The sequence below is a fragment of the Amphiura filiformis genome, unplaced genomic scaffold (genome assembly GCF_039555335.1).
Source record: "Amphiura filiformis unplaced genomic scaffold, Afil_fr2py scaffold_31, whole genome shotgun sequence".
In the NCBI taxonomy this organism is placed as follows: domain Eukaryota; kingdom Metazoa; phylum Echinodermata; class Ophiuroidea; order Amphilepidida; family Amphiuridae; genus Amphiura; species Amphiura filiformis.
Window position 1 is genome coordinate 877,208 of NW_027305495.1, and position 27,725 is coordinate 904,932.

Genomic DNA, 27,725 nt, shown 5'->3' on the forward strand with positions numbered 1-27,725 from the left:
CAGCGCTCTACTTGATAGGACAAATACCAATTGCTAGTCGCTCAGCGATGGAGTATAACCTTAGCTTAAATCTCATAACCTCGGATCACTCAAAATCTGTGCAATAATCTGATGACAAGCGCTAATTTCTCATCTTACTTTCTAGGTCAATCACCTTGTCCCAACCGACATTGTCTGATGCCGTACACCTGACAAATTTTGGCAGAATTCAGCAACCATATAATCTGATGATTTCAGTGCAAGATAGAGCTTACTCAAAGTCTCATCACCATTGGCTTGGTTATAACCATCTTGTTTATCTCACAGCAGAGATCTCAGAGGAGGAATTGATACAATCCCATGATGCCCTATTCCAAAGCAGCAAAACTTTGAATATGAGCAGTACCTTGCCTTCTTTTCAGATTTGGGTGTACATTTCTCAATTGTGATGAAGACGGCCATCTTGAATTTTGCCAGTGGTGTTTCTAGATAGTACTTTTAGGAAAATTTTTATAATTTTCCCAAAATCATTAAAAAAAAAGACCTGGTTCAAAACCAAATTGAGCCCTGGTTCCAGCTAAATTCAGGTGAACCAGGACTCACTTTTTTTCCCAAAACTGAATCCTAGTACTAGCAAAGCTGTTAATTTTGCCTTTGTGCACAGTATGAAGGGAAGACACAAACCACTTCACTCAGCCAGCAATGAAGATGAAAATTTTGTGAGGCAAGTTTTGATGGCGCATAAGGAGACAGACTACAAAGCATCCGTGTGACGAGGAGGAAATCCCAGTTGATAGTAGGCTGTGATAATAATCTCATGATTAGATTCTATGTGCTATCATAACAATGTGATTGACGTATTGTCAAACAAAACTTCAAATTTTTTTTCACACGAAAATTTCGAAATTTTCCCAGAACAACTAAACCAGTAGCAGGCTTGTATAACTAATTTCAATTCATTTTCCATGCACAATATTATGACCATGAAAATCAAAACCTGAATTTATAAAATTACAACCTCAAAATTTCAACTATTACAATAACTTGTCCTGCTGATAGTTAATGTGCTTGGAGGCAGAATTTTATGTTAGGCACTTCTCAGCTCCCTCCAATGAACACATTCTAGTCACATTCACTATTCGCTGCCATAGTGAACATTTGGCTACTGGTTCAAGCCTAGGCTCATACACCATAGGCTTTGTGTTGTGATCATTTCGATCAGTGGTTCGTAACAAAGAAAGCGTGAACCAGTTGACCTAGCAATGGTCATATTCTAATGTGAATACAAAATCTGTTTCAAAAATGACATGACAAAGAAAGGTGAAAATCCCACAATATTCAAGATGTCTGCCTTTGAGCTAAACAAAATACTCTATACATCATCTGTAGGACATCTCTGATGACAACCAACAATTGGGCTATTCCATTTAAAATCCTCCCTACCCCTGTTGAAGATTTTGCAAATATCTTCCACAGGGGGAGTATGAATTTCAGATGCAATGAACAATTTTGCAGTTCCAATTGAATTTCACACACCCTCTAAGAAAGATTCAACCTGAATCTTCCACAGAATTCATACTCCCCCTGTAGAAAATATTACCAAAATCTACCACAGGGGTAGTGTGGATTTTGAATGGAATAGTCCATTGTGGTCCTTGGAGCCAAATATATACAACTCACATTTCTAGGTTCCCCTAACAGCTCTCACCAATAAGCACTCTCTTAGTCTTATCTTATTCAAATGCATATTAAACACCAGTTACCAAATTGATATGATATGATAAGAGGTTATTTGCAAAAGGGGAAATTTGAAGAAAATTAACAATTAAATTTCAATAACCATTGAAGACAGTCTAAGTACTAACAAGTAGTTATTAAAAATGATGATTCATCAATATTTTTAGTCATGAAAGTATTTATAAGAGGGGGGAAAAGGGAAAATGCTACTGAATTTAGTCTTTGTTTAATTAAACACTTTGTAAATAAATTATATAGCCTATATACATTTCAAAGAAACAAATAATCTTCCAATTCATATACAAATTTGCTTTAAAAGGATTCTGTAAAATTGTGACAATTATTTGGAAGACCAACGTTTTGAAAAGAAATGTGAATGTAAAAGTGTCCCAATTTCTGGACCATTTTGCCAAACTCACCCAATGGCTATTCTCCACCATTTTGTGTTTACACTGCCTGCCCATAGCAGGGAGACATACCATCCCATCATGCCAGGTATCATACCTTCTTGGGATTTTGAATATGAAAAACACCTAGGAATATTGACCCAGGGCTTATGTGGAGTGTCACTCCCCGGTGGCGAAATTATTTGTATTCTATTCTTTACTTTTTTGACTTTCATTTGACACCACTCAGGGGTCATACCTTTGCGACGTTTCGAGATATGTCCATTTCAGACCAAAAGGCGAGTCAGTAAGTAAGTTAGTAAGTAAGTAACATACACTGATATAGGCTGCTACCTTTGCATGGTTCAGCAAATATCAAGAGAGATGCATGGATTTACTTGGTGTTCCATGAACTATGGGGTCAGCATCCTGTATTTAGCAAAGTAGAACAAGGTTCCAATGCATCATGGGATTGCATAATTTTCTACCCTGCTGCCCGAACCCATATGCACAGCAGCTGAAAGGTATATCCCATCATGCTTTGCGGTGCCATAATAATATGACTGCAAATGCCATAGAAAATGTACACAAAATCTTTCACTTCAACTTTCAATTAACAAGAGTGCTTAGAAAAAATAATGACCTCAAAAGTATTGGGAAACTATCCATAGCTCTCAATATTTAAGTGGCTCTTACTGATTTTTTACATAATTATATAATACATATTTTGCTATGGGAGCAAGCATACACTGCAATGCATGATGGGACACTCCCTTCAGCTTCTGTGGCTCAACCCTATAAAAGACCAATGTTTTTCAAAAAGGCACTACTTCTATGTTCCCAGACTTCATTTCCGCATGAGGTGAGTGTCCCATTTGATTATGTTCTTTCATTGAGAAATAACTTGTATAGACAGAGGGTGGCAGTAGGGAAGGACGGAGAGGGTGATTGTCCCATCATCAGTGTTCCATATTGTATGTTCTTTCATTGAGAAATAACTTGTACAGACATATGGTAGCATTGCGGAAGGACAGACTGGGTGATTGTCCCTTCCACGATGTTGTGAGAAACATGTTTAGTTAGGTTGGACATTTTTGCCATCAAGAAAATCTAAGCCTCCTCCTGTCACAGGAAAAAGTGTAGAACTGGCTCAGTTCCTCGGACTATGAGGCCGCAAAGCGCGCCAAGGAGGCCGCTGGCGGCCGAGAGGGCGCTCAAGACGCCAGCGAGTCCAGCATAAGCGCGCCCTCGCGCAGGCCACGGCTGCTCGGACTATGAGGCCGTGAAGCGGCCGAGGGCGCGCGAAGAGCGCCCAACGAGGCCGCAAAGCGGCCGAGAGGGCGCGGACTACTTCCAGCGGGTACTCACCTTTGTTTCCAATGGACATTTTATTGTAAAATTTCATTGTACAAGGAATACATAAAAAAAAATTCCACATAGCCCCCGAATGAAAAGTATTTAATTATCTTTGTAATCACTCAAAAAGCATTTTGTGTGAATTTTACATCCGCACTAGAGGCTATTACATTTTTACGAGCCTTTTATTTTACATGTAAAGCCTATGGGGGTGACAATTAGAAATGGACGGCAATATTGAAAAACCCTCATTTTGGGCCATTTTAGACACTAAAATGCCCATAAAAAATTAATAGCCTCTAGTCCGGATGTAAAATTCACACACAATGCTACCTGAGTGAGAACAAACATAATTAAATACATTTCATTCGGGGGCTATAGCAAAAACAAAAAATGTCCTATACCTTCATAATACTGGTCACGGCACTGGTTCCAGGGCTAGAAAAAGTGCTCTACATTGACTCTTTTGTAGATTCAGCATTATTGCACACATTAGAGTAACTCTTGAATACACTACACATGCTCTCAGTAGCTATTCCTTATCCCAATTGTACCTTAGTATTTCTGAATTTTGCCAAAACCTGACAGCTTGCAACGCACCCCAGTGAAGATCTGCCAAATAATTAGACATTATGCTGTTTAGAAGGGTAAAATGTCATCAGACAAAGTTTTTTTTTACGGGATTTATGCAGAAATTTGTATAATTGTTAATAAATGTAAATCTAATGCTTCAGGCATTTACTTATTTTTATTTTTCTCCTTTTAAAACAAAAAATCGATTAAAATTAACTTAGCTCTTAGCATTTATACTATATTCACAAAATGTCAGCTTTCTTGTGCGATATACGTCGTGAGCAAATGTTATGAAATCCTAATTTATATTCTGCATGTTCTTTATTCATCATTTTTTCCTGCTTAGTTCGTTCTACATGAATGTATGAAAGAGGGTGGGGGGTGTTTGTATGTATGAAATTGTATTTTATTAGACAAATTAAGAAACTTAGGCTAAGGTTAAGGGGGTGCTTGTTCAGGCCTTTTTGGCCTTCTGAGCATCTCCTCATTCAAATGTGTTGTTTTGCTGTTATTGTATTGTTGTATTTTGAATGAAATAAAGATAAAGATTGATTGATTGTTTTAAAGATAAATTAGTATGAAATCGCTTGCTCTTGCCCACTTTGGGCAGGTGGACCGAACTAACATGACAAATCCCTTATGATCCACCATTGGCCCCCTTATTTATTATTAATGGAATGCTAAATAACATTGAATCTGACAAGTGCACTATAATCTGAGACCGATTAAAAAAGTTTGCTATGACGTCCTGTCAACCAGACCGAAAGTGGTGTGTTGCGCACACAGGTCAGCAACCAATTTTTAATTGGGTCTCGGATTACAGAGAATTTTCACTTCAGCAACATAGTCCACTTTATTTTTATTTTGGCAACTTGGTCTACTTTGTTGTCATATCAGTAACTTGGTCCACTTTGTTGTCATTTCGGCAACTTGGTCCACTTTTTTGTTATTTTGGCAACTTGGTCCACTTCATTGTTATTTTGGCAATTTGGTCCACTTTATTATCATTTTGGCAACTTGGTCCACTCTGTCGCCATTTCGGCAACTTGGGCCACTTTATTGTCATTTCGGCAACTTGGTCCACTTTATTGTCATTTCGGCAACGTTGGTCCACTTTATTGCCATTTCGGCAACTTGGGCCACTTTATTGCCATTTCGGCAACTTGGTCCACATTATTGTCATTTTGACAACTTGGTCCACTTTATTGCTATTTCGGCAACTTGGTCCACTTTTTTGCCATTTCGGCAACTTGGTCCACATTATTGTCATTTTGGCAACTTGGTCCACTTTATTGTCATTTGGGCAACTTGGTCCACTCTATTGTCATTTTGGCAACTTCCCAGCAAACACAAAACGTTTTCGTCATCATTGGCAAAAGGTTATAAAAGGTTATCAGAAACATTTAAATGTCGGGTTATATAAAGGGTATTTTAAGAGTATAAAACGTTTTCATAACCTTAAAAACATTTTTGATAATCTACTGCTCAGCAAACAAAAATGTTTTACAGAAAACGTTTAAATGTCGGGTTATATAAAGGGTATAAAAACGTTTTAATAGCATTCCAAAAACATTCTGGAAAACTTAATACAAAACATTCTAAACAGAATGTTATTTTGGGGTTGATAAAATATTTTGCGAAAAATGTTTGCCCAAAATATTATCAATAACGTTTTAAAAACGTTTTCATGACCTTTATATAACCCAACATTTAAATGTTATTAAAAGGTTTTGAAAAAAACATTTTAAGAACATTTCTGTGTTTGCTGGGTTCAAACATTTTGACATAATGTTATTTAAGTATTGACACAATATTTGGCAAAAATGTTTGCAAAAAATAGTTTACCATAACATTTTTTGAAAACATTTAAAAATATTGTTGTAGTGTGTTTTCATACAAAACGTTTTAAAACGTTATCATGACCTTTATATAACCCGACATTTTAATGTTATTAAAATGTTTTTACCTAAACCAAAAGCCAAAATATAACTTATTTAAAACGTTTTTAAAACGTTTTTGTGTTTGCTGGGTTGGTTCACTTTATTGTCATTTGGGCAACTTGGTCCACTTATTGTCACTTTAGCAACTTGGTCCACGTTATTGTCATTTCGGCAACTTGGTCTACTTTATTGTCATTTCGGCAACTTGGTCCACTTTATTTTCATTTCAGCAACTTGGTCAACTTTATTGTCATTTCAGCAGCTTGGTCCACTTTATTGTCATTTCGGCAACTTGGTCCACTTTATTGTCATTTCGGCAACTTGGTCTACATTATTGTCATTTTGACAACTTGGTCCACTTTATTGCTATTCGGCAACTTGGTCCACTTTTTTTCTATTTCGGCAACCTGGTCCACATTATTGTCATTTTGGCAACTTGGTCCACTTTATTGTCATTTCGGCAACTTGGTCCACTCTATTGTCATTTTGGCAACTTGGTTCACTTTATTGTCATTTCGGCAACTTGGTCCACTTATTGTCACTTTAGCAACTTGGTCCACGTTATTGTCATTTCGGCAACTTGGTCCACTTTATTTTCATTTCAGCAACTTGGTCAACTTTATTGTCATTTCAGCAGCTTGGTGCACTTTATTGTCATTTGGGCAACTTGGTCCACTTTATTTTCATTTCAGCAACTTGGTCAACTTTATTGTCATTTCAGCAGCTTGGTCCACTTTATTGTCATTTTGGCAACTTGGTCCACTTTATTGTCATTTCGGCAACTTCCCAGCAAACACAATAACGTTTTTAAAACGTTTTAAATAAGTTATATTTTGCGTTTTGGCAAGTAAAAACGTTTTAATAACATTAAAATGTCGGGTTATATAAAGGTCTAAATCGTTTTAAAACGTTTTGTATGAAAACACATTACAACAATATTTTTAAAATGTTTTCGAAATGTCATTGTAAACTATTTTTGAAAATATTTTAGGCCAAATATTTTGTCAACACTTAAATAACATTATGTTAAAATATTTGCACCCAGCAAACACAGAAATGTTCTTAAAATGTTTTTTACAAAACGTTTTAATAACATTTAAATGTCGGGTTATATAAAGGTCGTGAAAACATTTTTAAAACGTTATTGCAAATATTTTGGGCAAACATTTTTGCAAAATATTTTTCAACCCCAAAATAACATTCTGTTTAGAATGATTTGTACCAAGTTTTCACAAATGTTTTTGGAATGTTATTTAAACGTTTTTATATCCTTTATATAACACGACATTTAAATGTTTTCTGTAAAACATTTGTATTTGCTGTGCAGTAAATTACCAACAAATGTTATTTAATGTTATGAAAACATTTTATACCATTAATGTACCCTTTATATAACCTGACATTTAAGCGCTTTCTGACAACCTTTTATAACCTTTTGCAAATGATGTCGAAAACGTTTTGTGTTTGCTGGGTTGGTCCACTTTGTTGTCATTTTGGCAACTTGGTCCACTTTTTTGTCATTTTGGCAACTTGGTCCACTTTATTGTCATTTCGGCAACTTGGTCCACTTTATTGTCATTTCGGCAACTTGGTCCACTTTATTTTCATTTCAGCAACTTGGTCAACTTTATTGTAAATTTGGTCTATTTTATTTTCAAATCACATGGATTTTATTTTGTATAGCATGAAAATGTGTGACTAAAAATGAAATCAGTTTTGAAACCAGAAATTTGGAAAAATCTAATCCAGCTCTGGCCTAAAAATGTAGACAAATATAAGGTGACAGCTGGATGTGGCCAAAATTGGGGTTTATAACGACCCTTTGATTCAAAATTGAAATTATAAAACCCTGGCAAAGATTCACAAAACTTTCATGCAATGCAGTATATTGGCATAATCGGTGCAGAAGTGAAAAAAATCTGTCATTATTTGCACTTATGGCGATGCAAAAGTTGTGGCACGGATTATGATCATAGCAAACATGCTGAATTACAAAATACCCCCTTCTAGTTTACATCAAAGTTTGTTATCATAATGTCTAAAGGAGAAAAAAAAAGTACATAACCTGTACTTGTGTTTTGCCTTGCGGATAAATCAAACAAAAGTAGGTAAGAAATATTGGGGGTTTAAGTCAAGAAGACGCTTTCTGCAATAGCTGCCGGGTGTAAGATTTTTAGATGTACAATATAAGCAGAATGCACATTGCATATAAGGCAGCTATTGCAGAAAGCGTCTTCTTGCCTAAAACCCTCCAAATTATATTGGTGATATTATAGGCACTTGTTAGAGAGAGTTGGTGAATAGGAAAAGGAATAATGTAATGTGATCCGATAGAAGTGATTCTGTTTTTTCATCAGTCGTGAAGCTCGTTTTCATTATTATTATTTTAACTTCCTCGCGTATGACAGCTATATGTAAAATTTCCATAATTTGTCGCATATATTTTGTTCGTATTTGCGAGTCGTTAAGTTAATGCATAATTGTGCATGCTAAATTGTATATTCATAAAGGATAAGATTTTGATGTTTAAATTGGTAGAGAATTCAAATTGAAAAGAATGAAAGAGTTTCGAAAATTGCCAAATTGTGAAGACATTAATCACAAAATTTTGATCGGTTAAGAAAATTGATATGGATAGACTCAAGTGACTCTAGGATTCATCATGCTCATCACTAAAGTACACAGTTCTGTAGATCACACCTTACTCTGAACTTATCATTGATCATTGCATTGTAAGGTATAGAAACTCATCCCCTGAAATTTAACTTCAATAATGATAATACATGTAGACTGTGAACTGAAGCTTTAGAAATGATGCTATTTTTTACACCGGTATAAGGAAATTTGCAGACAGGAAATTATACACGAGTATTGGGTTGTCCTCTGCAGAGCCTCAAAACTTGTTGGACTTCAATAATAACAGACAAAATAAGGCATATTGGTTTGTACAGGGCCAGTGGGTATAACCAGGGTGTATATTGCATGCTGGTAGAAAAATTTGGAACAGCCATAACATATGAAAATAGGTCATTGTCAATGAAATGAAAGGAAATAAAGGTATTGAATTAGCAGAAAAGTGGGTCAACTACCTGATGGTGTGAATGCACCAATTGGTTATTCAATGGCTTAATTATTGTGATATTGTGAAAAGGTGAAAAAGTATCAAACACTGACCAGAATAAAGACTTTATTTTGAGGTAAAAATGTGTCACTTAAAATATCAAATGTTCTTGAAGACAAACATAGACTGAGAAACGATTCAAGGTTAGTGGCCGATTCAGGGCAAAAAGTTCATTTTGGCATTTTTGAGGGCAGCTAAGACCTGCTAGGGCAACAAGGCAATCACATGCTAAAGATTATATCCAAAGCTACACATTTTGAGGGGCACCAAGGCAAAGGGCAGGCATGAGGCACCCAAGGCAATTGCCCTCGTGCCTCCGGTTATTTTGTAATATTGTAGTATTGTATAAATATGCAATGTTTTCTGGCCCGATTCAGGGATAAAAATTCCCTTTAAAAGGGAAAGCCAGCCTCAATGTAGAAGAGGTCTTGTAATTAGTTTTGGTCAATGTGAAAGGCATTTTTAGGATCATGCTTACATCCATGTTACATAACAGTCCACCAAACCATCAACGATGAGAACATGTACACTGAAACAGCAGAAAACATTAATTCCTAATCTCATGTCAACTCTTTAATTCATTACTCCAAATTGTTCTGGTCTGTTTTTGTTTTGTTGTTGTTGTTGTTGTTTGTTTGTTTTTTTTTTTTCAGCTTTTTACCTACGATATCTCAATTTCCAATTTTGTAATACCAGAACTTACTAACTCAATATCTTCGCTTAGGAATGTCCGATTTCACTGCTTTCGATATACCACGTCACAAATACACTGCCGGTTTGAGTTAACTTACATGTACATTTTATTTTAAAATAACTTGATATTAATTCGCAATGTATAGTTTAAGCCTACTATATTATAATAGATAGTGACCAGCACATTTATAAAGGACTGATTACTCACTACAATCTTCACTCTTAAACTGTGTTTTTCTGAATGTGCTGATCATGTTAATTGCTAGTCGGAAACTCCTGCGAAGCTAGGGACATGGCATCTTACCTACTCCATTCTATAACAGTCTGCCTAGTGCCTTGTGTGTTTTCTCTTCAATCATTTTGTTAAATGTAATTTTATGAATCAAATAAAAAAGATAGAAAGTGACTTCACATAAGTTATGTGTCATTTTATTTATAATAAAGAAGTTATTAAATTAATAAAGTAAGACAATTTATTTATCTATAAGTGCATGTCAAATGGGGTACATTGTTCAATACTATAGGCCTACATGCATAAATTATGCCCATATTATAGCCAGGCCCTAAAAACTTTATTTTGCATCGGATTTTTCCCGTTGAAAAGACAAAACTGATGTTTATGATAGCAACAATTTCATCAAAAAAACTTTGATTCATTTTTATCCATAAAACGGCGCAGGATATGACAGATAACTACTTTCACATCAATATGGTCCATATGATCACAGATTGTTGAGAATCTGTGATATGATGAAGATTTTGATTCTATAGATCTGTTATCAACATGATATCACGCTGTTCAGTGGTCAAGGAGTAAGGTCCCCCGGTCAAAGACACTGATCGGTGATGTAATTTTCTTCTGCTGACCATAATGATGCTGTATATTAACTACATGTATTATGGTTACATTTAGGCCTATACCTAGAACTTTTAAAGTCATAATTAGTTCAAACATAACTTTGGTAATACTCACTGCGTTTTCATTCGTTGAAACGGCAAAACATACTTACTTTTCCTTACAAATCGAATAACAATAATTTTAAAACATTCCACCTCAAAAAGTAAAATAAAATAATTCTTACCAATACCAATAAAGTTAATCTCTTGAGCATACAAACCCAATCTCAGAAATAGATACCAGCCCCGCGTATGGGCTGGCGAAAAAAGTTCATTTTAGCATTTTCAAGGGCAGACAGGCAATTCTGCTTAAAGGTCTAGTAAGGCACCAAGGCAATCACATGCTAAAGAATATATCCAAAGCCACAAATTTTGAGGGGTACCAAGGCAAAGGCATGGGGCTCCCAAGGCATTGCATGTGGTGCCTCTGGTTATTTTTTTTCCCTGCTGATTATAATGTGCAATGTTTTCTGTCTCACATCGAGGCCCATCACCCAAATATTCTTATTCCAAGTTTTGAGATAAATTGCTTCATCAGATTGGATTCCATAAGCAAACATGATTATGAGTATCGCATTTGGCAAATATATAGAACACATTTCATGCCTAAATTTCACCAGGGTTATGAGCTTTCACCTGATGATGCTGATGGGATAAAGTGGAGGATGCTGTCAATCAACTCAACCACCTTGTAGTATTTCTTTGTTTATCTATTCACTTGTGAAAACTATAGCAACAAATTTCTTTTTGCCGATTATATCCGGTCCAATTCTTTGCTTACTATACATGTTTGTTCAAATTCCCCTTTACCAAATCAGCAAAATTCCCACTATTTTGTAACCCAAATACTCAAAAAATATCCAGTCTAAAATAAGCATCAGTCACATATTTTCCCCCACTAATCGCTGCAAAAACTATTTTGTTCTAACACTTTTATCTATTTTGAAATTTTGAACACAACTTGACCTTTTATAAAACTTGCAACTGAATGACGAGCAAGTCGTATCAAGAAATTGATGAAATTGTACCAATCCACAGTTCTGTCATTCCATAAAACATTCAAAATTCTAAAAATGCAATCAAAATTGAATAATTCATATGTGTAGCATATGAAATCCTCTACTGTATGCATAATACTGCGGGCAACCTAAAAACCCAGGCTGTTGTGCTAATTTTAGTAAAACCGAAGTATATTTACATGCTTGATCTGAAAACTATATACAAATAATCAGAACGTATTTTCTCAAATAAGGAGATCTGTACCAGGTCACCGACATCAATTTGCACGTTTAATGGAAAAATTACGTCATCACAATTTACATATTTGTACCAAACCCAATTCACGGTACTGATATCAGGAAATGTGCCGAAATATAATCTAAGCAGCGAGCATGTCGTGAAATGAGCTCAATCTATATTTCTTTCACTCATCGTAATTACATTGAAAATGATAATGTGTAGCACGACGCAACGGTGCGCATCCAGCTTACGTGAGGATGTATTGGTAAACATTAATAGGTTATCATACGTAATGTGTCTCATTGTCACATAGCAGATATTGGGCTATTCCAGTTGAAATCCACATTCCCCCTGTGAAAGATTTTGGAAATAGCTTCCAAAGGGGGAGTATGTTTTTCAAATGTAGTTGGTCACAGTTAATCATTTTGAAACCCATACCCCTGTATTATTGCTTTACCTATATCTTCCACAACTGGAGTGAGCATTTCAAATGGAAGCTACCCAATTGTCTATTCTATTTGATACTCTTACTCCCTCTGTGGGAGACTTTAGCTAAACCTTCCACAGGGGTAGTGTGGATTTTAAATGGAATAGCCCAATGTCTCTTTGTCACATAGCAGACATTGTGCTCTGTGTACCTGGCTAATCAGTAGAGACGATCCGAGGGGATTTAAATCCCTCATTTCGAATACACCACCACCAAGTAAGCGGTAAATCAATTCAAACCAAAATAGCTTATTTGCTAGCTTCTACCATTGCCTACTCTTGCTCGGAGTGAGACCACGGGGCAGAAGCACAACTTTGTAAAGGTTTTTATTGTGGTAATGAGGAACTGGGGTAGGTATCCCAAAATGCATTGCGAGGAATAACTAGGATTGTGCAAACTGCTCAATATAATTTTGAGTACGTAGAGGGCCGTTTTTGCGTGCATTTTTTCCGTAGCAACAGACCACGAGTTTGCAGTCCGCAACTAAGACGTTTAGAGCTTTGATCAAGGCCTGTTTATCTTTTCTTGCAGCAAACTTTGTCACAAAGTGTTTTTGCGACAAACACTTTATGCGACAAAGTTTTGTTTGCTGCATTGGAAAACTTTTGCCACTGAGCAAGCTTGTTACAACAGAAATTTGCATGGAAGTGCTATATAAGAGTTCGTACATCATGTAGAAACATAATTTTTTTTGCATTTTTTGATCTTACAGGGATACATTATAATAATTTTCCAATAAATCCAGGCTAATCACCCTAAGCTAACCTAGCAATCATACCCAATCCCATAATTCATCTCATCCTTCCTCATCTTACGCTATTAAGTCTATACATCTATCTAAAGGTTATATGCCTTACAACAATGCACTATGGGATACGTGCAAATCATCCCACTAATTCTGCCATGTAGCTAAATCCATTGGTAAATCAAATAGCTCTTAAGAAGAAAAAGTCTGAGTGAGAGAGGAACATGTGATTGTCTAGAAACAACAAGCGAGATTACCATGGGAACGGGTTTTACCTGATTACCGTGGTAACTGACGATGGTCCCATCAGAGTTGTCTTGTCCAAGCTTTGAGTTAACCTGCAAAGGATAAAACACACACGAAAAAGAAAATTAACATTGTAAATGAGAAACGACAACTCGTTAATAGCATCATTGACAAGCTTACCATCACAGTTGTGTGGTTTTTCACATGTTCATTTATGGAGTTTTAAAGAGGCATTTTAGAAAATACTGGATTGGACTGGCAGCCATCTTGAAATGACGGGAATGCTTGACTCTGTTTCAGATTTTCAGAAAATGGGTACACCTATATTTACCATAACCACTTGGGTATAAGCCACCCCTCAGATTGAGTGATTTCACTTAAATAACCCAAAATATAACCTGTTTAAAACGTTTAAAAAACATTTTGTGTTTGCTGGGTAATCATATAAGTCAAGTTTTAAAAAAGTATGGAAAGTTAATTTTTAACAGATAGCTTTGTTTATATTTGTAATTCAATGTGAGAGTAGAGCATTGATTTGCTATAAGAACTTGGCCAAAATTACTTGGGCTAAGAGTGTACCCTATTTTCCAGAATGTTTTGAAAAAAGGGATGGGCTTATAGCTGAAGGTGGGCTTATACCTGCATGGTTACGGTATTTGTAGTCCATTGTACAGCTCATACCACCAATGCACTTAAAGGGCCACATATACTTCAAAAGTTGACATAGAATATTTGTTCAAGGTCTTATTCGTTATTCGATCTATTTCAAAAAATCGTTATATTTCAAATAATCATTATCTAATAACAAATAAGACTACTTGTTGACTGAAAATAATTTATATTTGATGTTAAATGTCTTTTGGAAATATATTATCGATTTTATGATTGTTTAAAAAAAATTGTAGTCTTTTGGATTTGTATATATTCCCACAATCTTAGGTTAAGCATCAACTGTCTTTCTGACACAGAGTTTGACTTTTCATTTTCTTCAATGAAAGAAAATGATACTTGATAGCGCTAGGATTTTTCTCCCTCCTTCATTCATTTCCTCCCCTTTTTTGAAACACTCTGTAGTGAGTCTTAGGATTTGTGCATTGCCATAATCTTGATGGATGACAGTCACTGGAGGAAAAGCAAATATAAGTCTGTCTGTCCGTCCGTTCACCTGCCGCCAAACACATGTTATCTTCGCAGACACGATATTCAAGATTATGTTAATTCCGTATCGTACAAATGCAATGATATCCAGCATAAAGAGTAACATGTTGGGTGAAGCAATTGGGTTATTCCATTTAAAATTCACACTCCCCCCGTGGAAGAGTTTGGAAATATCTTCCACAGGGGGAGTATGAATTTCAAATGGAATGAACACATTTAAGGCAGCTCCATTTGAAACTTGCCCTCCCTCAGTGAAAGATTCAGGTTGAATCTTTCTCAGAGGGTGTATGAAATTCAAATGAAGCTGCCTAATAGTATATGTTCAACCTGAATCTTTCACTGAGGGAGGGCGAATTTCAAATGGAGCTGCCTAATATGTTCATTCCATTTGAAATTCATGTTCCCCCTGTGGAAGATATTTCCAAAATCTGAGGGGTAGTGTGGATTCTAAATGGAATAACCCATTTCAATTCAAAATGGTGTGTGATTTGTGTTCAATTTCGTCTTGTTTTACCATTCTTTGAGCAAAATTGTCACATCCATCACTGAAATTACAATTTTGACAAGGTTTTTAGCGGCATAAATCCTTTAAGCATACAATGTTTATCTTGAAAAGATTGAATTTAAGTGCACTTACTGTTTGATTCATTTCAAATCTTCCAAATATCACTAAATACATATGTTTGTATGTAAGGCCAAATAAAAAAACAATAGTTTCTCGTCCCGTCCGCATCGTTTTTTGCTGCTGCATCAAAAGTTGGGTTTTTTGTCTACAAAAAAACAATAAAAGACAAAATTTTGATTGATTTTTGCTGTCAGTACCTTTTCTAAACTCATTTGCAGCTAGTTTTGGTGTCAGTACCTTTTATAGTCTTGTTTGCAGCTATTTTGTTTATAAGGGAGTGATCGTTATTTACGACAGGGGGGGTAATGGGCGTGTTGAGGGGGGGATCCGAAAAATGTTTGGGGTCTTGAGGGGGGAACGCAAAATTTTTTGTTGAACCAAGAGGGGGGAATGTTAAGTTTTAAATGGAGAAATTCGGAAAACAAGGGGAATCCGAAAATTTTGAGCGGACGCGAGGGGGGAACGCGAAATTGTTTGTCGATATTTTTTCCAAAACGCCCATTACCCCCCCTGCCGTAAATAACGATCGGTCCCTAATGAACATGTAAAAACATAATGGCGGGATAAATGGAAGTCTTGCCAAAAAGAGACTAGATCTATTGTCTTTGTGGAAAAAAACTGTTGTTTTGGAAAAGGCAAAAAAAAAGTGCCCTCATCCTCCTTTTTGAAAAAAGTTAGGATGAGAAACTAATAATTTTTTTACTTGGCCTAACAGGTCAATTATATTAGCTATAAACCTACCATCTTCATTTTTGAACAAACTAAATATTTGATATGATAATAATGTATTGTAATGAATAATTCAATATGGTTTCTATGGAGATCGGAGCAGGCAGATAATTACCATCATCCCTCAACTAGTTCATGCATAGCCAGGTGCAACACACCCACCCACCTACATCTATCAAAAAGTCCACTTTTTAGTAAACATATGTGACCCGCTCTGACGAAACCCGCCATAAGTCACACTCAGCCATTTCGAGATACGGCGAGTCAAAGTTGGGAATGGGGTGAAAAACCTTGCAGATTTTGTTTTTCAGTTTTTATTATTTTTTGATTCCTTAATATGTTTACTTTAACCTACCATTGATAACAAAATATTCTTTTACGTCTAAAGCACCCAAATTTAGCATTTTCTGAGCCAAAACAAGTCCTTAACATGTCATTTTAAAACTTTAAAGCCCTTTTTCTTGCATTTGCCTTTTCTTTATGTGTTGCTAATCCCCCCTACCTGTTGAAAGACCGTAGAATGAGGACGACTTGTCCCAGTAACATAATTTTGGTATCAATTAATGAAAGCTGAAGATCTATACTAAATGATGACATCAAAAACTCAATTTTCAAAATTAGTGACTTATGTCTGGTTTTGTGGGAGCAGAACCCGGAACATGTTTTTGAGTTATAGGCCTTTAAAGATGACATTCCCATGAAAAAAATTTTGGAATTTTTAATTTCATGGTATACTGTGGGACTATGTGGACTTTCAAATTCTTGAAAGTACTTATTAAAAAGAGGTTTATTTAATCAATAATTAACAGTTGAACTATGATAATCCCTATTCAATCCTGTGTAAGGCAGGCAACTAATTAGCCCATTACTCAGCATAGCAATTTGGCAAAAATATCAAGGTATCATTTACAAAATTATCCATATCTTGAAAAGTATTGATACTATTTATATAATTTTGGTATAATTTTAAAGCTTATCGTCTAGTTCTTACATTTTATTCAAATCATGAAGTGTCAAAATTGTGACTTGGTCCTGGTTTTGTCAGACCGGGTCACATATGTAACAATGTGTCTAAAAAAGTCTTAATATTGGGTGGAGGATTACATGAGGTCCAATAGTTTGACATGTTCAAATAGGCCCACCAGATGAGTTGGAGGAAGGGGCAGGCCTGAAAAAAATTGGCAATTTGGCAATCTCCTTGGTCATTTGGAGGGAAATTTTGCTTTTCTGGATAAAAAAATACATAAGAAATGGTGGGAAATCCTGCTAAGTTGGAGGGAAATTTATCTCTATTGCTGGGAAATAAACATTTTTTCCTGAAAAAAAAGTTCTTCGGAAATCCGGCAAACCCCACTGTCAATAAATATTAGCTACGCTAAGGGCTGTTCCAGTAGAAATCCATACAGTCCTCCTATGAAAGACATGGACTTAAAATCTTCCACACAGGTAGTGTGAATTTCAGGGTTACCTGAATGGGTGACTCCATTTGAAATCTACACGGTGGGAGAATAAGGTCTTTTATATGGAGGTGTATGGCTTTCAACTGGAATACCTCAATAAATCGTGGCTATGGACGTACCTGTCCTTTATTAAGCAAGAACATTTTCACATTTTGACCAGCGAGCTTGAGTGTTATGGACATGGTCATATGACATTTAACGATTCAAGTCAGACATAAGATATTATTGACTTCATGTTTGTCTTCGCATACAACCACTTGTTTAACCGGCTCAAATTTCGCACAATTTCATCTCCATTCTGACATTCTGATGACCGTAACGAGTAGACATAGTATCAAATTCTGCTACTTTTGAAGAACGTTCTTTGTTTTTGTCTGTCTTGTTGGGTGTTTATATTACATTATATGAACAGGGTGACATGATGTACTTTCATATCAGGTCAATTAGGGTGATTTCTTACCTTTTTTCTGTATTTTTTAATAATAATATTGAGGAATTCTAGGTTAAAAAAACATCAGCTGATTTCTATTGACCAACAGGACAAATTTAGGGGACTTTTTTTACACCAATCCTTATATCTCTAACCAAGCTCTAACTAACAAAGTTCTGCAAGTCATTTCAGGTATATACCACAAATGAAAAAATATTTTTTTCTGCTGCTATATCTCATGTTCCGTGTCACAAACCTGATCTGTGACTGTGATGCAATTGTGAGTAAAGCACTCTTAAAGAACTGAAACAAAGTTACATGACTAAAATCAACACATTTTGCAAGCCAAATGAACAGGTAGACCTGAAACTGAAAAGAGGAAAATGCTTTAAAAAAGAGAAAAATCATGCTAAAAAAACTCAAATTGGGCTGAAAATAACAAATAACAAAAGAGGAAATCAGCTAAAAAGAGGAAAAGTTTGAGGTCTGAACAGGAGACAATTCTAGCTGAGTTGTCTATGGAAAAGGTACCAAGCAATTTCCAAGGAGGGAATATAGCAAAATTGTTCCACTGAATCACTACCAAAGTGACTTTATCGAACGAATGCATGCAAAGCACATGAAAATTTGACGGTTTAATGCAAAAACGGGCCAAAATGGGGATGATTGGTCAATTCTGTCGCCGTATTCCGAGCCAGGTATAACTTCCCCCTGACCCCGTTCCGTACACAACTGCCCTCAATTTGCACTAACAAGGTACACAGCTAGGTACAAAGTTAATTACCAGTCTACATCTAAGTCAAATCCAGATTATCTTATGACTTCATAGTTTGACTCAAGTAATGGTCTCATGTCCACTGGCACAGTTCACCACCCTCAATAGAGGTTATCCACTTTACTCATGCGTGACTTTTAACAAAGGGTGCCGATTCCCGTAGTATTCCTCATTCAAACAAATTTAATGCATGACCTCAGAGTTACCTGCATTACTTTGGCGGGCTATTTTGAAACAGTCATGGTTGCACATGCATGTACTTCTTTTGAAAGTCTTAAACAAGGTATAGCAGTCGTTGATAGGATATGCAGCTTATAGAACACGGATAACCTCTATTAATGCTCTGCATGCTGGCTATAAGGCTTCAACATAAAAAAGTCCCAACTTTTTGATGTATTTTCTCACAATTTCAAGAGCTATTTTAAAGGATGTCTCCGGTAATCACAACATTTAATATGCCTTATATGTTAGGCAAATAATTATCAAGCACGAATCACATGGTTTTATTTAAAACAAACTCATATTGACCATGAACCAATACCAGGCTTGTTTGTACTCATTTTAATGCATTTTTCATGCTGACTCCAAAGGTCATGATAATTTAAAATTCTGAAATTTTTGAATTTGAAACTTCGTCTGCAGTTGACACTCGCATCATCATCATCGTAGACGCTTTTCGGCTATGTTGCCATTGCGCACGCTACTACTGCTCTCCAGGCTATTCTGTCATTGGTCTGTGTAAGAGTTTGTTCATCTACTTTCTGCATTTGCGCCACCCACGTTGGTTTTGGGCATCCGACAGGACGCTTAGTTTTTCTTTGAAATTCAGCTAGGGCTTGACGTGCTGGAGTTTCTTCTGGGAGTCTGTATAGATGACCCACCCAGTTTTGCTCCAGAGGATGGTTTTGCTCCAGAGGATGATTTAAGCACTTCCCACCACGCCACTGTGTTGACTTGCAGTCAGCACAGCTGTGTGAGTGAACATGACACCACTGCACGCACATTGCATTGACGGGCATGGTTAAATTTGAATTTGGACTGATATATTTACAATAAAAACGCATTCACAATGCTAGTCGATTTCACATTTTATATTACCTACAGAAGGTGTGAATTATCCTTCATGCATACATCACTTTAGATCTGAAATCGACCAAGTAATAATGACACACGCACAATTCTTAAACAACATCTTTTGCACAGAATTCAATGGGATTTGAAAAGTAAAGTGGCAGTTGAAACTCTGGTGATAACACGTTTGCAGTGCATGATGGGGCTTCCTTAAATCATCCTCTGGTTTTGCTCCATTCAGGTTCAGCATTTGTGTTTGTATATAGATCAGCATTCGTCATTTTGTCTAGTTTTGTGATGGATATTGTTCTTCTAAGTAGAGTTCTTTGAAATACATCTATTTTGTGTTCAAGTTTTGTTGACACTCGCATGAAGAGAGTTAAACAGTCATAGCTTCAATTTGACCTGACCTAAAGTTTTGGAGTATGAGGTTTAGTACCCAACACATTCAAAGGTCATGTTATGAATGTACAAACATATTGGCACTACAGAACTGTGTCCCTGTCTATGAGCATGCATGAGATCTCAGTGAATTCATCTGAGCATCAACAATAATAAATAGGTTGCATTGATTGTACTGACATAGATGCTTATCATAGACTAGATAATGAAGAGCTTTTGCCTTGATGATGTGACATCTTCACCTGTCTCTCCTTGCATCAGGTTATTGACCTGAAGATCAACAGTTCATCTGCCCTGCCCATGTAAAAATACAGTATGTGTGAATATAGTGCAAAACAGATACTGCCTTTCTACTTTGGAGATGAATGTGTTTGAATTGGTCTGGACATATGTACACCGAGTGGAAAGAGTGGAAAAAAGAGTGAGAGAGTGAAATGGAGGACAACCCCTTTTTGAGTGGAAAAACTTCACTCTAAAAGGATTGAAAAAAGTAGTCTGTATACTCTCAAATAGAGTGAATATGGCTTAAGTAAAAAGTGCTCTCTTTCATTTTAGAGTGTTTTCCACTCAAAAATGGATTGTCCTTCATTCAACTCCTTGAAAGAGTGGAAATTCACTCTTTTACATTTAGAGAGAACATAACGATAAAAAATGACATAATATTAAGTCAAAAATGCTTTTTTGACAAAAATTTTTTTTTTAAATTGCAACCAACATTTTAACCAAATCTTTGCAAGATACCATAGCAGATGTTTCTACCTTTTCAGCTTAAAATTGCTGAGAGATTGAAGAGCTCTATTTTGATTGCAATGATTGTGTACTCCAGATGATTATATCATGTAATAATACCAATCGGGGGCTGTGTAAGAATAGCAAGAATGTCGACGGGGTTAAAAGACACGGGAATCTCAAACAGGGTTTGAAAGTGAAATTTCAGTTCCCTAGATTGTATTATTTTTTAGGAGAAAGTCAATTCCACAGACCCTTATTTTGAAATCCTGAGCAGCACAAAGCTAGATATAAATAAAGTCCCCTGTGTTATTTATCGATTTAGACTTGATCATAGAGTGGATTAATGAATTTTTATACAAATATGCCAATCTCTACAAGTAATATGCACAATTTGATATAATAAAATACATTAGAATTGACCAACATTCAAGACTGCACCAAACTCAGAGTATGCCATTTTTGATAACCTTTTGACAAATTCTTACAAAAAATCTAGAATTTTACAACAACACTTTTGTGCATCTTAAAGTAATATATCTGTCATGCTTAGAAAAAATCTTGCTCAAATACTCAAAGCACTTTTTATATAAGGAGCATTGAAAAACTGAAAAAAATATATTAAAAAAATCAATTATATATGATTTTCATAGAAAAAACTGCAAAAAGCTTTCTGGAAAAGGGTGTTGGCCTCAAGGCATTACTTTGAAATGGATGATTTTGATAGGTTAAATGTAAAAAGGTGCATTCTTCGATAGCTGCTGGGTGTCATAGTACATGTGCGCAATGTAAAATGCATTGTTAATGTCTTAGAGCAGCTATTTCAGTTACGGCCTTCTTGTACTAGCCTCTTGATTTCAATTTCATTACATTTCTTGACAGCAAAAATGCTATTCATCAAAAGCACTGTGCAAAACAATGTTAATTTCACCCAAGATCGTCTTAACATTTTCAAGAGATATATTTGGCACTTTCAATGCTATTTCGACATTTTTATATCTCCTATTTTCAATACGGTAGTTCAACCTGCGTTATTGCAAAAAGTGTGAACTAATACCATATTTGCAAGTCAGTTTCAAATACAGAAGATCTATTTTATATTCTACAAATCTCCCAAACCGTGTAAACAGCCATTATTTCAAGAGAATTTTGCCATTTCAATATGGATTAATAAATAACATCTTTTAGAGGGCTATTCCAGTTGAAATCCATACACCCCCTATGAAAGACATGATCTTAATCTCCCACACACAGGGTGTAGATTTCAAATGGAATCACCTATTCAAGTAATCCATTTGAAATTCACTCCATGTGGAAGATTAAGGTAATTTCTTCTTACAGGGGGTGTATGGATTTCAACTGGAATAGCCCATTTTTTAAATCATATGGAGAGCTCAATATAAATCCCTCAGAAATGCAAAACAATAGAATAAATATAAGAATGCAGAAAATCCAACATGGTTGTTATTTCATGGTTTATCATTTGAAGATAAAGCCATAAATTGGATTTATTCATAAAACAATCTCTACAAAAGTGTCTGAAAGTGGACTTTAATATTCACACATTTTTATAAAGTAGTAAATCTTCATATTTATCCCTGTTGAATAAAATAAGTGCCATATTTCATCCTCGTAATCATGCATATTTGTATTGGTGGGGGAGTACCACATCAACAGTAGATAAAAAGTCCAAAATTTGAGTTATTTTCTTAAAATATCCAGAACCACTGAACCAATACTAGGCTTGTTTGTACTCATTTTAATGCATTTTTAATTTCTACTCCAAATATGGTCATAAAAATTTACAATTCTGACATTCTTGAATTTTGAATTTTTTTTTTCAAACTTGTCGTCTGCAGTTGACACCCCAAATGGAGAGATACTGAATTATCTTTATCCTGTTTATGATTGTTGGAAAAACTATCACTTCTTCAATCACATTATACTCAGGGATGAAACTGCTTTGCAAATATGTATTTCCTTATACTTTGTACAGGGAAGATCCAAGCAAAATTTCCTGAAACCAGGAAATTTCCTGAAGATTTACATCCCTGTATACTAAATAACACAAGAACACCAACTCAGAGTGCACTCACACACTTGAGGTACAGTATGTGGATAGAGGCACCTTCCAGAGAGTGCCAGACGGGATTGAAAGAAAAAAATGAAGACAGAAATTAAATTCAACTTGTCACTACCTTCTCCTTCAAATTCAAACGAGGTACACGGACTCAGACACGATAATATATTAAGGTTAAGATCAATGCTCTCAGACTGGCCAGAAGCATAAACTGGACGACTGGACGGACGGCGGGACGGACATACCTGTCTAGCCAAGGCTAATGTTATTGACTTGAATCTCAACTATCTGTGCTTAATTTATGCCCGGAGAGTAAAAGAGGTACCTTTTAAAAAAATGCGGGTGTAGGTGGGAGTTTTGTCCAATTGACTTGAGGTTCAAATTCTCGGTTACATTAAAGCACACTTTTTTTCAAAATTCAAATGAAAAACGATAACACTTTACAAATTATTATGCTTGATACATTCTATTACATCACCAGGGTATGATAGAAAGAGTCATCGGTACCTAACCGGGCACCGATAGTGCTATAGGACTAAATTCAATGTGGTACATACAAAACATTTAATAACAATAAATGTCAGGTTTTCTAAAGCTCATGAAAACATAAACCCCCTAAGGGCTTTTTGGCGACGGGAAGGGAAAGAAGGACAGAATAAAGAGAGAAAAGAAGGAAAGAAGTTGTTTGCTGTGGGTGGGATTCGAACCCGAGACCCCTCGCATGCCAAGCACGCGGTCGGCGACACCTTGCCACAGGGCTTGGGCTTCGAAACCCGGCCTATATATCACTTAGAGCGATTGCGTCATCACACCACGTGGGATGCACGCACGAACAGCACATATATCAAGTAGTATTTTGTAGTATACATGCGGGTTAGGGTTAAGGAAGCATATACTGAGTTTCAATAGTGGTAACCTAACCCTAACCCTAAGAAGGAAAGAAGTTGTTTGCTGTGGGTGGGATTCGAACCCGAGACCCCTCGCATGCCAAGCACTCGGTCGGCGACACCTTGCCACAGGTCTTGGGCTTCGAAACCGTGCATATATATCACTTAGAGCGATTGCGTCATCACACCACGTGGGATGCACGCACGAACAGCGCATATCAAGTAGTATTTTGTAGTATATACAGGCGGGTTAGGGTTAATATATTTTGATGCAAAACACTACAAGACTGTCAATATCGATTAATTTCACCAAAAATCCTCTGTGACTGTAGCTAACCATTGCCCAAATCACAGAAACATCAGATAAAGATTGGATGGGCCACAACTAAATACAAAAGCTTGAAAATTGCCTATCCCATTGACATGCTAGACATCTGAATTTTCCAATTTAAATCTAAAAACACCTCAATCCAGTACTACCTTCCACGAATCGAAGATATTATCAATATGGTCTCATTGTAAGATTTAATATCATAGTTTAATAACATCTATTCACCATTATAGATCAAAATAAGACCTCAAGTTGTTATGGATGAGATTTAGTACCCAGTCAAGGCAAGGGTCATTATATCAGTACACATGCAATTGTGGTTAAAGAACTGTGTCCTGCAAATGAGAATATTTGAGCGGCCATAACCAACCAACTATCATCCACTATGGACCACAATGGCCTCATCCCAATGGCATAGTTCAATAACCTTAATCAAACAATCATAGTGCAAAATTTGACCTCAAGTTTCAGAGTACGAATTTTTGTACCCAAATTTTCAAAGGTCATTCAATGAATGTGCAAAAGTATTGGGGTTCAAGAACTGTGCCTTAATAGATGAGCATGTTGTGGATCAGGAAATCATCCACACAACCATAATGGCAGTGGCAATGAGACACCCTTAAGGCTAAAAAAATATCAAACATTCTCAAAAAAAATTATAATGTTAACAACCACTTTCTTATTACAAGAAAGCAACTGCTTAGCGTGTGATACATTGCCTACTCTTAAGTATGCAGTCAGTGAGTTTTCTTGAAGGGTCTTCTAACGTCTTTGTTGCCGGGGGCGATCGTATCAGGAAACATCTAAAACCTCAATTCCGTATGCATGTATTCTACACATCAAAGCCCCTGGATAAACTGCATAGGAAAGGACTGTCGGTTGACTGCAACGAGAGGGAAAGGAAACTAGACTAATCAAATGGCTGCCATTTCGATTCTATATTCTGTGTTTGATCGTCTGCTGTAGACAAAACAGTCAAAATTTTACAAAAGTTTGTCATGTAATTTTGCATTTCATGAAAATAAACATATATATTGGCCTATTCTGTTTGAAATACAAACATCCCCTATGTAAGACATGACCTTAATCTCCCACTAAAGGAGTGAACATTTCAGATGAATTCACTCATTCAGGTAACCCCATTTGAAATTCACACTCCCTGTGTGGAAGATTAAGGTCATGTCTTCCATAGGGGGTATGGATATCAAATGGAATTAGCACACTAATCAACTCCATTTGAAATTTACCTTCCCTTTGTGGAATATTCCGATTGGAGCAGCCTAATGTGATCATTCCATTTGAAATCATACTCCCCCTGTGGAAGTTATTTCCAAAAATCTTCCACAGTGGTAGTGTGGACTTTATGAATACCCATTTCATGAATTAACTAAGCAAACCATGCGTCAATCACTTATGTAAGAAGAAAATATGCATCATGCAAACGGCAGCTATGATGCTAACATTTCCCATTGATTCAAACAACTACATTGAGACCATCACTCTGTACACACACAGGTAGGTATACTATACCGTCTGAAAACGGAATATTTGGAATGAAATTATGAGTGCCGGGTTTATGTTTCAATATGGCGATATTGCTATTCATAGAACACGATAACCGTCAGTCAAAGACCTTCACATGGATCCGCAGCCCGACATGCTATGCACACGTAAACATAATTTGCGGGCTGCTTTCGATTCATTGCGACTAAATAAAAAAACAATTTAGCGTTCAAATTACGTTGGGATAACCCGGGGTGGTATTTAGGCAAAAACTTAATGAGCTTTCTTGAGCAATTTTACGGACCCGATGATGTCGACACGTACGCCAGGTATGTTATCTCCGCAAAAACCTGTTGACTATATTATTTCTCCCGTCGTCGTGCACGGCTCATGTAACAAACATAATATACTACTTGCAATTTTTCCATCGTCTTTCAATCTCATGACTCAGTTGAATTATAACCAAATTTGGAACCATATTGCGGTATAATTGAGTGGTGTAATATAATGAGCGATTCATTGAGTGGTTTATAATGGGTACTCGAATGTCATTTTGTGTACGGGTGCTTAATTTTAACATTCAACAAAAATAGATAAAAGCTTAGAGTGTTAGACAAGGTCTTGACTATTAACAGCCTTTTTTTTTTTTTTTTTAGAAAAACTGGGAGAAAACTTACCTAACATCAAATTAAGTTTATACCTTATCTTTAATTATGAAAATACAAATAATATGGCAGGAGATAAGGCGGGTTGAAGAGGAGCATGACCTAGGGGTGTTTGCAGTCAAATATTGAGACAAATCAAGATGACACACAAGGTCTCAGCTAATCTTGCAGAAGAAGATAATTAAAAAGGAACAGAAATGGGGGGACCTACCTGTAAATATACAAATATATTAACTGTCTATGAGTGTGATCATAGCTGATCATGGTGATGGCCAAATAATAATCACGGAGTGAAAGATAGATATGTGTTCCATTTCACAAGCTAAAACTGGAACAGTGAGTGGAATAGAACAATACATCTTTAACCTAAGAAACAAAAGCACCAAGTCATGATGTTAAAACTCATCAAAATGTTGTTTGAAGTGATTTCATCTTGAGCATGTCTGGTGATACTCTCCAAAGTCTCAAGATAAGTCATCTGCTACTATCTATATTGTGTGATTTGCCAATGGGTAGTTCACATCACACTTTTTGATGCAGTTTCATCTAGATAATCTGAATTCATATTGAGAAACAAGGTGTTGACATGTTTGATCATGGTTTGAAAAGATACTCTCTATGAAGTCTCAAGAAATGTTTATTGTGATTTGCCAATGGGTATTTCACATGACACATTTTGATGCAGTTAAATCCGCTCCATCTGGATAATCTGAATTCATATGTCACCAGCTCCAACAAAACCCGGAACAAGTCGCCAGACATGTTTTTGAGTTATAGGCTTTTAAAGATGACATTCCCATAAAAAAAATGAAATTTTGGAATTCTTAACTTCATAGTATTTGACTGTGGGACTAAGTGGACTTTCAAATAATTTGTTAAATTATCCATATCTTGAAAAGTATTGATGCTATTTATATAATTTTGGTATCATTTTAAAGCTTATTGTCTAGTGCTTGTCATTTTTATTTTATTATATTATTGCTATTCCATTAAAATTCTCAAGATATTCTGTCTATAGTCTGCATGCCTTCCTGGAGGCAGTCATCAAACAGTTTTTTATTGTATCTCTAAAACTAATGATGATAAGTATATAAAAGTATACGTTTTCAGAAAGGAAATGACACAAAGAATTTTTGGATTCTTGCAGTTTTTGAGAAAATCACACAATTTAATTTCACTTTACTGCTTTGAGGAAAGCATACGGACAATATATTGTGATTTGCCAATCGTTTTTCACATGACACATTTTGATGCAGTTCAATCTGCTCCATCTAGATTATCTGAATTCATATTGAGAAACAAGGTGTTAACTTGTCTGATTCTTCCAAGATGTGTTGTCTGCTGGTGTCTATCATGTCCGGTGTGATTTGCCATTGGGTATTTCACATGACACTTCTTGATGCACTTCGATCCACACTACAGACTGGATTAATAATTGAGACACTATGGTGTCGGTATGTTTGATTATACTCGACTCTCAA

The 27,725-nt window shown here is 36.0% G+C and overlaps 1 protein-coding gene across 1 annotated transcript in view; it reads right to left on the reverse strand.

The window, feature by feature from the left end:
• Nucleotides 1-27,725, reverse strand: part of LOC140143876 (muscleblind-like protein 1) — a 485,567-nt gene that overhangs the window by 328,493 nt on the left and 129,349 nt on the right. Inside the window, exon 4 of the mRNA XM_072165702.1 lies at nucleotides 13,429-13,491. The gene's annotated coding sequence lies outside the window, so the exon portion shown is untranslated. The remainder of the gene's footprint in view (nucleotides 1-13,428; nucleotides 13,492-27,725) is intronic.